The 15472-nt window shown below is 33.1% G+C and overlaps 2 long non-coding RNA genes across 2 annotated transcripts in view; both read left to right on the top strand.

The window, feature by feature from the left end:
* Positions 1-15472, top strand: part of LOC136824902 (uncharacterized) — a 366918-nt gene that overhangs the window by 244496 nt on the left and 106950 nt on the right. The window lies entirely within an intron of this gene.
* On the top strand, positions 4272-4900 carry LOC136824872 (uncharacterized). Its single transcript, XR_010849181.1, has 2 exons — positions 4272-4480; positions 4788-4900. It is a non-coding gene; the product is annotated as an uncharacterized lncRNA (long non-coding RNA).

Here is a 15472-nt window from a genome sequence, read left to right as displayed (position 1 = left end):
AATATCCTGTTAAAATTACTATCCCAAATCCATTATTTAGACCCCATATGAAACAATTTTTTCAAATATACTCGCCTGTTTGATTAGTCATCGAATTTAACACAAAATCAACAGCCTTTTGATCTGCAAGAAAAAACGTCATTTGTTATTTGTTATAAAACTGTTGTCGAATAGACCTTACTCATCATGTTGTAATTAAAAAAAATTCTGTTAAAAATATTATCCTAAATCAATTATTTCAAGGGGAGAAACCTTAGCGGGAAAAAACTTTTGTAAATTTGAAAAGAAATATCGCTTTACAAGTATTATAATCACTACAAATATAATCACATGTTTGAATCGATGAATCTTTTACAAACAAAAGAAAAACTGTTAGTAGATTGCTAATTTGTCCTGATTTGTCAAAAAAAAATATAGGTCTAACCACAGCTTTAGAAGTAAAAAAAACTCATATTAAAATATGCTCACTTATTTCGGGATCCAGCTTGTTACTTTGTTCATTGCCTGCTTTGAACCTGTTGAAATAAAAATAAAATGTTTTGTTTGCACCAAGCAATTGAACTGAAAATAAAACTTTCTTATGACACCCAAAACCCCCTCCCCCTCTCAAGCACATGTACTTTTAAATGGTCCCTTCCTGTAAAAATTTCTTCCCTTAAATCTAAATTATATTTTAATCAAGGAAGTGATGTTTTTACAAACATTTAAAGTAACATGAGAACTTATACCATTTTCTTATTTTTTAAATGACAGTAAAGTAATAACTAAAATGTTACTTTCATACTTTGCAAACTCTTCAATTTTCTTCTCGACTTGGGCCTTCTGTTTCATTGCCTTCAACTCCCTCTTCTTCTTATTTTCTACCTTCCTTTCTTTGGCTAGTCAATAAATAAAACTTATTAGACAAATAAAAATTTGAAAAAAAATTGACCAATTTCATAATCTTAGAAGAATTCTGATACTGGAAGAGCTGTCCATCTAATACTTAAAGCATGCTAAACACATCTAATGACAAGACAATAGCACATGCTAATTTACCTCGTTTTTCATTTTCAATGGAAACGTCCTTCGATGCTCCTTCCATTGGATCTTTCACTTTTTCTAAAATCCAAAAAATATTCCTTTATTTTGAGATTTTGCTTATCTTTTTGGGCTCCTAATTATGTTTATTACTGTACACTTATTAAATTTCACAAAATTTTTCCTTGTTAAAAGCTCCCTATCTTTGCTCACATAAAAAGGGATCATTCAAAAAGTATGACTTTACGCTTAAAAATGGCAAATTTTTAACTCCCCCTGCCCCCCCCTTGTAACAAATTCTGAAGAAATGAAAAGAATCTATAATACGATGAACAAATATACCAAAACACTCGCAAAAGCAATTCTTAATGCAAAAAGATAGCGAAAAAAAAAATAGTTCAGGAAAAATTATAAGCATTCGTACTTCTCATCAAGGACCCGTCCCCTTTGTACGCTTTTGTACACTTTTGAGAGTACCCCCTCCCCCTCTTGAGCGTACATACTTTTTTAATGGTCCAATAAGTAACCTTATTAAGAGACATTTGGAAATTTTTCTACTCTTCAAAAGTATGCAATTTAGCCCTTATTTCAATGCACATTATTATGCCTCCCTTTTCTTTTCATTCCCTTACTGGTAGGGACCCAGGAGTATACATGGTATAATATGCGAAGCAACAATCTTTTTTATTTCAACAATATAATAAAAAATAAACAAACAAATCAAAACACAGAGCAAATGCTAATCTACCTTGTCTTTCCTTTTCAATGGAAACGTCCTTGGAATTACCTTCCATTGTTTCTTTAACTTCTTCTACAAAACCAAAAATATTCCTTAATATTCTTCATTTTTTTGTAAAATACTAAAAACAAATCTTTTTTTCAACAAATTTTTACATAAAAATAAAGGAACAAACCAGAACACAGAGCAAAAGTTTACCCACTTAACATAGTAAAATCGTAAACAACATTAAATCTAAAAATAACATACCTTTTCGCTTTTTGTGTCTGCGTTTGGGCCTCTTCACTTCAATGATTTCAGCTGGATAGTAAAAATTTTCAAATAATGCCAGCACAACATTACCCTCCACCAATGCCCCCAAATCCAAAAGTGGTACATCATCTATTGTCTATAATCACGAAAATGAAAAAACAATCAAATTACCACTCTTAACCTTGTTTACTAGAGCTAATAGTTTCATTTATTCCATTCCATCTATTCTTCTGCTGTTTTAGTTCAAAAATGCAACAATGTAATCAAGTGGTGTGTTATCATTATAGTATAGAAGTATAAAAACTTTCAAACTATTCAAAATATGAGACATAAAAGACAAAACAGACAAACAGAGATGCAAAGGCTCAACAATGAACATTCAGGCAGGCAATCAGGGATGAAATTAAGAAAGAAAAATGATGGAAAGAGATCCAAGGTAAAAATCTTAAAAACGATCATAAGGAAGAAGGTAACTCATTGCGAGTTAACAATGTTTGAAAATATATACCGTGAGTGGTCCTAAATATGACAGCCCTGCCTAAAGCCGACGTAATCTTTCAAAGATACAAACTAAAATAAAAACAAACCTTTCCCTGTGACGCAACAACAACGTCACAATGTTTTGTTTCGACAGTTCTTGCAATAGTTTGAGAGAGAATGTTTGTAAACGTAGAATTTTCTTTCATAACCGTTATTTGGGAGGGGGGGGTGGAATTCATTGCCAGACCTGAAATATCTGACCAAAGTATGTAGTTTTAAATTAAAACTTACATCAGGATGTGAACCAAGTGCATTGCCAAGATGGTTGGTAGGCAATTTTGAAAGATCAGAAATATGTTTGATCACAAAACAACCAGCATCTTTGAGTGATGAGGTATAGCCATCTTGAAATCGGAGCTTTAACTTCACACCAGTTTCTAAAATTTAAAAGTTAAGATTCAAGATTATTACAATTGAGTTTTTTCTTTTATGGTATAGCTTTTTTCTCGATCCCTCTGGTGACCATAAAAAAATGTATTGTTTGGGTCTCACAACCTGCCCGCCCGACATACAGCCGCAATAAAAAAAACCAGGAATTTTTCCGTCCGCCCCGTATACATTTTTAACACCTGCTGCGACGCCCGAACAGAGCAATTTTTCGATGGCCGCCTAATTCTGTCATCCACAGACTATGTAAAAAGGGCTAGCTGTCAAAAAAAAATTCCCGACATTATTGCATTGCGACTCAGCCGACTGGGAAATTATGTTGTGAGTCAGCAAAACGCAAACATAACATATATTATTGATGGTAGCCATAAAAGCAAAAAGCTTTTACCCCAAAAAATTAAAATTGATGAAAAACGAAAGTCCTTAAATCTTCAGTTAAGTCAAGACGATCTCAATCGAGCAGAATCGACGATCGAACCAATCCGCAATCGAACCACATTAAACACAATTGACCGAATCATTGAAACTCAATCAAATATTACAGCAATTTTCAGATTGAATGGGTACAGCTTTTTGCTTATGGGCTGGTCAGCTTATCGAACTCGTAACCCATATTGATCAAACTTAATGGACAGAATTTTTTTCACAATTTAAAAAAAATCATATTTATATAATCACAGTTTGTTCGTTGTGCAGAAATACCAAAGAAATAGAAGTAGAGAGAAGGAAAAACAACAAACCGCTGACCACATTTTCTCTATTCACTTGCGATTGTTATTTTAAACAATAGCCGTTTAGAGCTTGTTATGATTTTCTCCTCTTTCTGTGCGATTGTCGGTAGAACGACAATTACCGACAATTTGAAGTAAAGAAACCGACGATTTCTTGTAATCTACACAATGCTTTACAGCTTAATTATGCTAGATACTAGAAAGAAATCGACTAGAAAAGATTCTAGAAGGCCTCTTTTACACCATAGAAAAAAAATGGATTCAAAAGCTTTTTTTATTTTGAAAATATCACATTTTTCAAAGTCGACAGTGAAAAAAGACTTGTTTTGTATGTGTAGTTTTGGATTTGAAATATTTCGTTTACTATTTAGAATTGGAAAATGGGTGTTTGGATATAAGTCAAGCAATAATCGATCTTTCCTTTGCAGTTTATATCAGCCACCACCCCTAAGGCTAAATAGCAAAACTTTTTGAAAATATTTCAGCAATGTTATAATTTTTTTCGTTCGCCGCCATTTTGTTTTTCAAATCATAGAAGCGAAGCTTGCACTTCTGTAAACATAGACAGGCAGAGAACATTTTTGTTAAATGTGTTTTTTTTTTTGTTGGAATATGAAACAATTTTCTTTCCTTTTTTAGAAAATGTTGTTAGTTAGAAATAAAAATAAGTGCTTAAAAATTCTTTGTCGTGGGTTGTTCTAAAACCATGGGTCATTTGAAAGAGTTGGAAATATATTGCAGGCTGTGTAAAATCAAAATCAAAAGAGATGCAGCATATACTAAATTCAAAGCATGTGAAAATTTTAAAGATGTAAGTTATTTTCATTACTTTAAGCAGAAAATAAATTTAAACACTATCAGACAGACTATCCTGGTACATCCCCTCAACTTCCTTTTTGGACTGCAGGTATAGATTGCCACATTCAATCCTCGAAACCAGGCATATTCTTTTACTACCACTGTTTCGAAACATTTACTCGACTAGCCAAATATTGAAAAAAGATCTGTGATAATTAAATCATGCATTACCATATTTTTTTTATTATCAAGATGAGTTTCAGGCCTTGATATAATGCATGACATTTTACCATTTTGACCATTTTGCTTTTACATTTCAGGAAATTTTATCTGTGTATGGAATCGCGTGCTTCAACGAGGACCAAAACGTATATCCAGTTCAGACTTATTTTTCGGTTGTAAACATTTTGTAAAAACGTATTAAGAATTTGCACATTTGTCGTCTATCGGCTTCTCTTTTTTCTTAATTATTCGAAAGAGATGTTCAAGATCGTTAACATAATATTAAAATCAACTTTAAATATGCTAATTATGAAAATTATTCTTTAAAAGATATATATCGAAACAACTCACAAATAAAAAGTTTCAAAAAGAAGAAAGAGATCCGGCTGTTGTTTTAAACAATTACTTTTAAGACAAGCGCGTGTCAATCAAATCGTTTTGAATTATGGTACCTGCTGTTATAACAAGCCCTCTACGGCTCAAAATGAATAGGATAAAAGATCGTTGTTTTTCCTTCTCTCTACTTCTATTTCTTTGGAAATACTAACCTTCAACAAGCTCAATGCGACGTTTGACGCGAATTCGTTTACTGCTGCTACTACTGTCGTTGTTCATAATACCAGTTATTTAATTAAAAAGTGAATATTTTAAATATAAAAGATCAAAAAGTATACAGTAACCAGGTAACGTAACACTTTCCTTCCTTTCTGCTTTTGCCAGTTTTGACGACTGCGATTTTGTAACGCGGGGACTGGAAACCAACAACTAAAGTTTCCCGCCGTAAGAAGACAAACTTCCGGTTGACGAAAATTTGCGAAGTGATATTCTCGAAATGGTAGACAAAGCTGCAAATGGTCAGATGCTGAAGGAATTCCGATGCTGAATGATGGAGCTGGATTGTAACCAATTTGACCGTGAAAGCATCTTCGATAGCTATTTAGAATCGATAAATCAACCTTTGTTTCAGGCTGTTTTACCTTCTAATGATGTTGATTTTGATATGCAGGATATGCATATGCAGCACCAGGAGGAGGGGGAAGTTGTTCGAAAAGAAGAAACTGCTAACAATGATGATGATGTAGTTGATGATGATTATCAAGATGATAATGATGGCAACAATATTAACAATAATGATTTTAATCACACAACAATTATCATAACCAAAATGACAATTTTCTTTTGATAAAGGAACCATCTTGGGATAACTTGACTGCAAACATAGAAGAACTTCATGAACATGAAATGAGTAAGTGTGTGTATGCATACCAAAAGAAAATACAATTATCTACAGTACAGTATAAGTATAGCAAGCATAGACCTTTTCGCCTTTGCGTCCGCCATATTAAATTGTATGCAAAAATTATGGTTGCCGAATTGCCATGGTGAAATTCCCTTAGAAAGTATGCAAAACATATGCAAAAAGAAAGTATTAAATAAAAACTTACATGCATAATTGGCATTATATTAAAGTGTAATCTTGTAGAAGAAAGATTAAATTTGCTTCTCTTGAAAACTAAAAACAATTATACTCACTCATCTCTTAGAACAAGCACTTCAAAAGACCATATTATTAGACAGAATCTCAAACTGAAAAATCACCCGCGAAGGTAAAAAACAATCCTTATTCGGCTGACGGCAAATTATTCTCCTGGGAATAGAGCACTGACCTTTATATAACCCTGGACCAAACAATATCTGCCATCTTTGATTGGAGTTTTTTTAGAATTGGTACCCAAGGAGAAGCCATTGCAATGTTAAAAATTAACGTCTAACGCCGCTACATCATCAAAAGAATTTGAGGAAAAGTAGACCTAGCGCTCTCGATGCATTTACACCGCTATCGAGTAGTGCCGACATTAGGGTACCAATTTTCAAAAAACTCCGATCAAAGATTTTGCTTGGCTGGGATTGAGAAGCTTTGTCCAGGGTATATAAAGGTCAGTGGAATAGAGCCGCCAAATGATCAAATCAAAACATTGATAAAGTGTGACGTCATAACTACTGCTTTCAGTTTGCATGTTTTGAAAGTTTGATGTGTATACTCCGTCTTCGTGGAATTTCTTAATGGCATGAAAACAGAATATGCAATGTCTTTTAAGAACAAATTCCTAAAAGGCTTTTGTTGTTCTGTAAATATTTCCTTTTGGATTAAGAAATTCCATCTGTTATTGTTCTAATGATTATAATATTTATTTATAAGATGCTTTGTTGTCTTTTTAATCTTTGTGTAAACTTGCATATGTTTTGCATACATTCCAACTAAATCCAGCCACGGCATTTTCGTTCCTGTATTTTTGCATACAATTCAATATGGCGGACGCAAAGGCGAAAAGGTCTATGCATGCAGTCTTGCTCTGCTGACAGTCACGCAGGAGGCGCTTGGCAGTATATTAAATGTAATGTCATGTCACATCATTGGCAGTATGTTATAACCAGACGTCTACGATCTCAATCGATTCAATTGTGTTCGACAATCGAATTTTAATCGGTCGATTGCGTTCGATTTGGTTTGACTGGTTCGATCGTCGATTCCGTTCGATTGAGATTGTCTGGTTATAATGTATTGCCACATACATTAGATTACCAATAACAACAATTGTTGCACAAACACTTGTAATTTATTTTTTTTTTTTTTTGAAATAATAACACTTTTTTAATCAAAATGATATACAACATGAGTCAAATATATTAACAAACATACTTTTGTATAAATTGTAAAAAAAGAGAACAATGAAACACCTGAAAAGACCAAAATGATGAAAAACTGAAAAGAAACCCTCGAAAAAGTAGCCTATGTAATCGTCTAACCCACAACACTCAAACATGCAAGGACGTCAAAATTTCCGTCAGTTTGGAGTCCTTCAGTGCCGCTTGTTCTGGGGTAAACGAACGACTCGATCGTTCACCTCTCAGGCAAGCAACCACTGATCGGATCAAAACGAAGGAAATTTTGCGTCGTATGCCATTCACAACCTCACTTTTCGAGCAATTTTACTTGTAATTTATGGGCGCGAGCACCCTGTTGCTAAGAGGTTGGCTTGAAATCGAAAATGAAACCACTGAAAATGAAAGTAAAATTGGCTCGCACTCGAAATCCCGTAATCTTGATATACTAGTTTCCATTCTACTTGTCCGTTAATTTTTTTAATCAAACTTTAATCGTTCGATGAAGTTCGAATAGTTCGATGGTTCGATTGGTACGACAAGTCCACGATTGATCGGGTCTGGTTTAGTAGGTCTTTACTGTCTGGACGACTCTGTCGGGGCGCACCGGACAGTCTGGTGTTTCTGTCCGGTGCCAAAAAGTATCCTTTCTTTACATCGTGGTGGTAGTGAGTCCAGTGTCCAGTGTCAAATGCCGGGAGCTCTAGGCACCGGACATGCGTCAGAAAAAAATTTATGCGCACCAGACACATCGGACTTCGGACTTCCATAAGTCCGGTGTTGGGGTTGTCCAGTGGTAAAAAGTATTCTTATCTGACACCGGACATCCACTATGTCAGACGTGCTGTTGAGTCTGGTGCGCCGGCAGGGTCATCTGTCTGTAAGTGCGAAAAAACAGCACTTTTTGCTCCAGACGTTTCCAGAGGGCACCTGAGGGTCCTCATAACGATAATGTACTGTGAGAAAGGGTAACTTGCAACAGTGGAGGCTAAAATGCAAATCAAAGATCTGGTTAATGGTCATTAAAATACAAAGTTAAAAATCAAAACAAACCTGATTTTAAAAATGTTTACCGTGAGAAAGGGTAACTTGCAACACTGGAGGGAAATATGCACATACTCCAATTAATTGACCAACTAAATCAGTAAAATTTCAAAAAAAAATGTTCCGCTCACTGCTCTGCTCTACCATTTTAGAATCTCATATTTTGCCGCACAAGTATTTTTTCAATAAAATCGCAAGTAAAAAAACAGCATGGTTGGATAATAATAAATCATAAATTTTCAGATGGCGGGAGTTCAAATGTTTCTCGATGGCTGCTGGACATGCAATCTCCAGTTACGAACATTTGGCGCGAGTTCCTGTATAATCTAGGCAAAAAACGTTATAAATAAGAAAACATAGTAAGTATAAGCAGACTGTGTATTTAATTGCCTCTAAAACTCTTTGCACTGGTAGAAATTTCTCAAACTTTCAACAATGAGGTCTTGATTTAGAAAGGGCTGTGCATTTTAGCCTCCACTGTTGCAAGTTACCCTTTCTCACGGTATTAGTCTGTACTTTGAAAAATATAGTTAAATTTTTCCTGTTTTTCAGGCAAAATGTTTGACACATTGAATGTTAATGTTGATGATTGTGACATCAATGAAGAGGACTTCTTGACTGAGATAAATTCATATCCATACGACGAGCCAAAGCCATTATGCAGAGGAGTAAATATGTCACTTGAAAATTCGCTGCTTCTTCACATGGCATTTTCCAGGAGGCACAATCTTACAAAGGCTGCGTTGAAAGATCTGTTATCCTTGACATCATTGCATTTATGTAAACCAAATGGATTCCCAACGACCATTGATCAAATGTATAATGTACTTGGTTTGCAAGAAAGTGAAGTAACAAATGTATATTACTGCAGTAATTGTAATATATCGTTGGATAAGCCAAGTGACAAATGTATTCATTGTCCAAGTGAAAAACAAGACCATTTTGTATACAATAATGTTCAATCCCAACTGAAAAGGATTTTAAAAAGTAAGGACTTTTATATTTGTATTAAGATCTTTGTACTGACTTTACATGTATGTAATGGGAAAACCTTTCGTAAATTTGAATAATTGGAGTATTTATGAATTTTACATTTTGTGAGGATAAATTTTCATGAATACACCAAATGATTGTTTAATAGAAAAATAAGGTTTCATTAATTATATTTAGAACCAGGTGTAAAAAAATCGTTGTATAAGCCAAAAATAAAAACACAACCAATTTACAGAGACGTTTATGATGGAGAAACATACCAGAATCTCATCAAAGCAGGATATTTTAACAAGAGCCTGAGTTTAACATGTCAAATGAACACGGATGGTGTTAGTCTTTTCAATAGCAGTTCTTTCTCTGTTTGGCCAGTATATCTCCGCATCAATGAGCTGCCACCTAAAATGAGGTTAGAGTTTTAATAAATCAATTATGATTAAATTGACTTTTCAAAGAGCCTCATTCTTTCAAGGTTTGAAAAATATATTTTTTTTATCATTGCTTTAGCCCAGGTTTAAAGTTCCCCCTAAAATTTAGTCGAACCCTTATCGTATTTCCTGAATAAGAGCCACTTTTTATTTTAATGATTTTAGGGGCGACACTTATTTTGAACTTGAGATTTAACATTTCTATTTTTCTTCAGAAAATCAAAGAAGTACAGAATATTTGCAGGTCTTTGGTTTGGATTCACTAAACCATACATGCGCACGTTCCTACGGCCATTAGTTGACGAAATTAAAAAACTAACATTTCAAGGTGAAAATCGGATTGTTTTCTCTGAAAACAAAATTGAATCTGAATTTGAGATCAAACATGTTTCTGTTTAAAATAATTAAGTTTAAAGTTAAAGCTAATTTATAGAGAATGATTTGAGATATTATGAGATTTTGTTTTGAAATAAAATACCAAAATGATGTAAGCACAATTCAAATAAAATGATTCCATTAATTTTTTTTTACTAAGTGAGCAAACAATCTTTTATCTTAGCAACAGTAGCCAAGCAATAAGAGTGTTTCCCTTGGTGGAACAACCCCAATTGGGGGTTTGCCTTGCGAGTTCAACTAACGGTTTCAGCCCCCCAGAAATCTGAAAGGCACCTAGGCCAAGTTAGGGGTGGGAGGTATTTTGTTGCAATTCTTTGCAATTCTTAATATTGAATTTAGATATTTATATTTTTTACCCACAGCACTCAGCTTCTCATCCAATTTTGATCCCGTTTCTCGTTTCCTTCAACATCATCTTTTGCTACATTTTTCAATTGTGATTGTTTTGATTTACAGCCGCCATTTTTTTAACATAGTAATAAACCAAACCACCCAAAATTCAGAGAAAGGAGTGGCGCTTTCCACTACCTAGCATAGCAAATAGCTATCGAAAAGAGAGCCTTTGGATCGCCTCAACTGTGATCGTAAACTTACAACTTACGTTTGTTCAGGCTTTTCAGTTCAGATTGATGATGAAGAATTTGATGGAAAGTTAACCATTATTGGTGGATTATTTGATTTACCAGGTAGTAATTTTTTATCCTGCATGATTTGAATAGCTTGCTTTCGTATCGTTTTCTTATATGAGATGAAAGACTTTTTACCAAATCAAACATGATTAATTTTTATAGGTCTTTGGATCTTTAAATTGATTATTTACTTGCGAAATCCTCAGTAATCTTTTCATCAGTTTTCAATGACTTAAATCATCCATTTTAGGATTAAACTGACTTTTTAAACTTTTTCTAATCTTCAGCAAAATGCTTGGTTCAAGAAATGGTCCAATTTAATGGGTATCATGGTTGCAGCTGCTGTGAGATGGAGGGCGAAGCAGAAGGATCAAATGTTTATTTTCCATTTGATGAAACTGCAAACGAAAGAAACCAAGAAAAAACATTTGCGCAAGCTGCAGTTGCATTGGATAACAATGAAACAGTAAGAAAATGTTAAGTCATTTATTATAGCAGATTGAAAATAATTTTTCAGTGTTTTTGGTAAATTAAACATTGTATTGGTAATAACGTCATCATAAAATGTTGGCCTTCCGCTGACCAGTTTAAAATAGGATTACTAAAATCACAATCTTAGCATTTGCTTATTTTTTTGCAAATTCAACATAAGGATGCTTATAAGCGTTATGCTTAAAAGAAGAGAGTGAAATTATTTATTGCTATGAAAAGCAAAATGTGAAAATTATGTTTCCAATATCAAGCCTGAACATATTTCTTCAATGTTTCCTAATAAGATTTTGACAATTCAAGCCTTGTTTCTTCAAATTGTGAATCTTGTGTACAACTATCACTTTTCACGATGCTAGCCCGAAAAGTTGGATTCATTTTGATTTATTTTGTTTTAAAACTTTTTTATTGGACAGGTTTTCGGAGTACGTGGATATTCAATTCTGGGTGAACTTCCTTACATTGATATCATATGGGATATTCCATATGATTACATGCACGGAATATTTTTGGGTGTTACTAAGTAAGTGTGGAAAAATCGTCAGTTTAAACCAATTATTTTACAGAAGCACTTATATAACCTCAGGATGACCTACTACCCTTTTACATTATATTGTTACATTACAACTTTTTTAATTCAATTTCAATTTTATACTACTAGGCTGTTATACTTTTGCAAACAAATAGCCTCTGCGGCAGCAAATATCTAAACAATTTTTGTTCCTGTTTATTCTGTCACAATTTGATGTATTAACAATTTTTACACTTCTTTTGCACATATAGATCTTTGACGAAGTTGTGGTTGGATAGTTCCTTTTCTAAGGAGGAATGGTATCTTGGTAAAGATATTCATGTTATTGACAAGAACCTACTCTCCTTAAAACCACCAGATGAGGTCACCCGCCGTCCGCGTAGCCTGTTTGCCCATCGAAACTATTTTAAAGGTATTTAAAACCAACGTTTTTATGTATTAAGGCAATTACAGACATTTATTTAATGCGCGGTGGTATATCAACTGAAACTTTGAACGTAAATAATAATGATTACAGTTATCCTGTGAACATGTAATGTTAGAATAATCAAATGTGTTTGAAAACAAGGACAAAAATAATTTATGCATCGCAAGTGTAAGGGTATTGATATTATTTTATTCATTTCATTTCATTTATTTTATTTTATACTTCTAAAAACCCCATGACACTGCATTAAAACTTCATTTTTATTCCATTTATATAGCAAATGAATGCAGAAATTGGCTCTTCTATTACGCGCCTATCCTCCTTCAAGGAATTTTACCAGCACCTTATTTTAGGTAATTAAACATGAATTTATACAAAATTTTTCATCATCAAATAGTATATAATGATAGAATGAAAAGTCATCGAGTCTTATCTCAAAATAAGTGACAACTTGATAGAGGCTGATATCCTTTGAATTGAATTATATTTTTATTGAGCTTTTATTAAAACTAAGAGGTGCTTTTATTTGCTATATTACTACATACAACATGACATTTTTTTGTTTTAATTCGTTTTTAGTCATTTTCTTCTTCTGGTTAATGGAGTTTTCGTTCTTCAAAAAGAGGAAGTAACTGAAAGTGATCTATCCTTAGCAGAAAAATTCTTGAGGAGATTCGTTAAAGATACTGAAAAGCTTTACGGTAGGCTTTCTTTGAAATGCTTTCGAATCTGTAGCCATTGAATATATTACATTACATACATACATTTAAGGTTAGTAAATGCAGAGGGTTAAGTCCACGCATAGATCTAAAAACACTGAAAAGATACTGATTTTACAATGAATATATTTTTCTACATTATCTATTACTTTTCTTACTAGGTAAATCAGAATGTAAAGCAAACTTTCATAATCTAGTTCACTATCCAAGACAAGTACGTGTTAATGGACCTCTTTGGGCGTCAATGTCAGGGTTCAACTACGAAAATTGGAATGGGGATTTCAAGTATTATTTCCATGGAACACAGATGATTGAAAAACAGGTATAAAGCTGTGATACTGTATTTTCTTTCTTTTCTCATCTGTCATGAAAGTTTTATACATTTTATATGTTTTAATCATATATTTTTTGCTTTAATTCAGGTAGTTAAAGCAGTCAATGTAGACATGAGACTCCCAGAGTTAGTTTCAAGTATGAGCACTTTGACACCAGAGTGGAGTTTTTATAACAAACTAGTTGGAAAAAGGTATATATTTAAGCTGAAAGCAAAAAGACCCCTTACAAAAATATTTGAAAATACAAGCCCCTAGGATTAGGGGGAGAAACTATAAGTTAACGGTTTTCTTTCATGAGAAATGCATGAAAATGTGCCAACAACCACAACCCCACTATTTTATTACCATGGTAGATTATTTATTTCCACAGTATTACCAGTATCTACAGTAATACTACATAGAATTGTTCCAATTTTGGTTTTTACTCAAGCTTTGGCAAAAAAAAAAAATCATTTATTTGATTTTTTTTAACACTTTAGAGATGCTGAAAATGAATTTCAATGTCATGGACCCTTCACAACTCTCACAGAGACCCCTAACATTCCTCAACTCAAGGAATTTGTCAATCAAGGGTAATTAAACATTAATACTATATATTACATACCAGAACCTTTAGCCATAGGTTTTATCGTGTTCAAAATTTGATTTAAAGTTTTCCGATCAAATTGATAAAACGAATTCAGAGGAGATCTCAGAGCCCTTGAAGACGAGCTGAATTGTTTGCTAGAGATTTTAGAACTCCTGATTAACAAATTTATGATTTATTTCTCGTGAGTAAAAGTTACTTTGATTGAGGTTTTTGCATTGTATTCTAGAGATACTTTGTATGAATTCCAAAGACTACAAACAAAATGCTTTGCTCTTAAATCTGAAAAATATACCCGCTCACCATCAAGAGACAACGCTGCCATTCATTTCGATTTTCATGGTGACAACAAGTTTGGTTTGACTAACTATTTTATACAGGTATGTGTACATAAAATTTTCATGTAAATACACGGTCAGCTTCAGATTATACATGATTTCAATCTAATTTACTCGTAATTCACAGAGATTCTAAATCTGAATATATTATTAAATTTCAATGTTTTATTTGTACTTAATTATGTTTATTTTGTGAATTATTAAATGAATTACAAAATTATTTATTTATGTAGTCAAAATTTTGACCGCGTTTTTACAGACACAGTGTAATGTCAAATTTTGTTATGCTAGATTTTTAAACCAAACTGGGACATATACTTATTTGTATTTTAACTTTGAGGCCTTTTTAAGAAATAAAGAATGTATGAAACTGATCGGTGATGTATATTAAATGTATTAATTCACTCAGCATGACGTTGCCTTATGTATCTATTCGAACTATTCGGTCCAAAAATTTGAAGTTTTAGATTTATAGATAATAATTATTTCATGTTTTAGGTAAACGAACGTGAGCATATTTTGGCTGTCTTGAATTTATTGACGATGGTAGATGAAGTTCCTTACGGAAAATTTAATGATGAGACTTTCCATGTATCTCACATAAAGTCTTTTAAAAGGTATATCTATTCGTTTTTTGCCTTATTCGTTTTTTTTCTTTTTTTACTCTTTTATTAATAAAAATATAACGTCAAAATATAAAATAAGGGAAAAAAGTAAATGTCCATCTTAGAGGTGGTATAACATATTTAGGCTCAAAAAATGCTCAAATATATCTGTTGCTCCAGGAAGATTACCTTATTGGAACTAATTTTCGCGGGAACTAATTTTCGCGGTCGAAAAAAAATATCCGGAAAATTGCATTTCGCGGGTTTTAATTTTCGCGGTTTTTTCCATTCTGGAATTTTCGCTGGTTTTAATTTTCGCGGTTTTGCCCTTTTTTGGACAAATTTCTTTCATTTTCCTAGGGATTTTTCAAATTTTTCGATAAAATTGGAAAAAATTGTATTTCGCGGGAATTAATTTTCGCGGTTTTCAGCTCTCAAAATTTTTCGCGGGATCAAATTTTCGCGATTTTGACGAAAAACCGCGAAAAACGCTAAAATTAAAACCCGCGAAAATTAGTTCCAATAAGGTAGTCCTTCTGAAATCATTTGTTAATTATTGTTCTTTGTTCTAGGTCAGATGAGTATGTAGCTATCAAAGTAG

Source organism: Clytia hemisphaerica, unplaced genomic scaffold (genome assembly GCF_902728285.1).
Source record: "Clytia hemisphaerica strain Z4C2 unplaced genomic scaffold, Clytia hemisphaerica genome assembly, whole genome shotgun sequence".
In the NCBI taxonomy this organism is placed as follows: Eukaryota; Metazoa; Cnidaria; class Hydrozoa; order Leptothecata; family Clytiidae; genus Clytia; species Clytia hemisphaerica.
The sequence above is the reverse complement of the archived record's forward strand: the minus strand, read 5'-3'. Positions and strand labels throughout refer to the sequence as shown.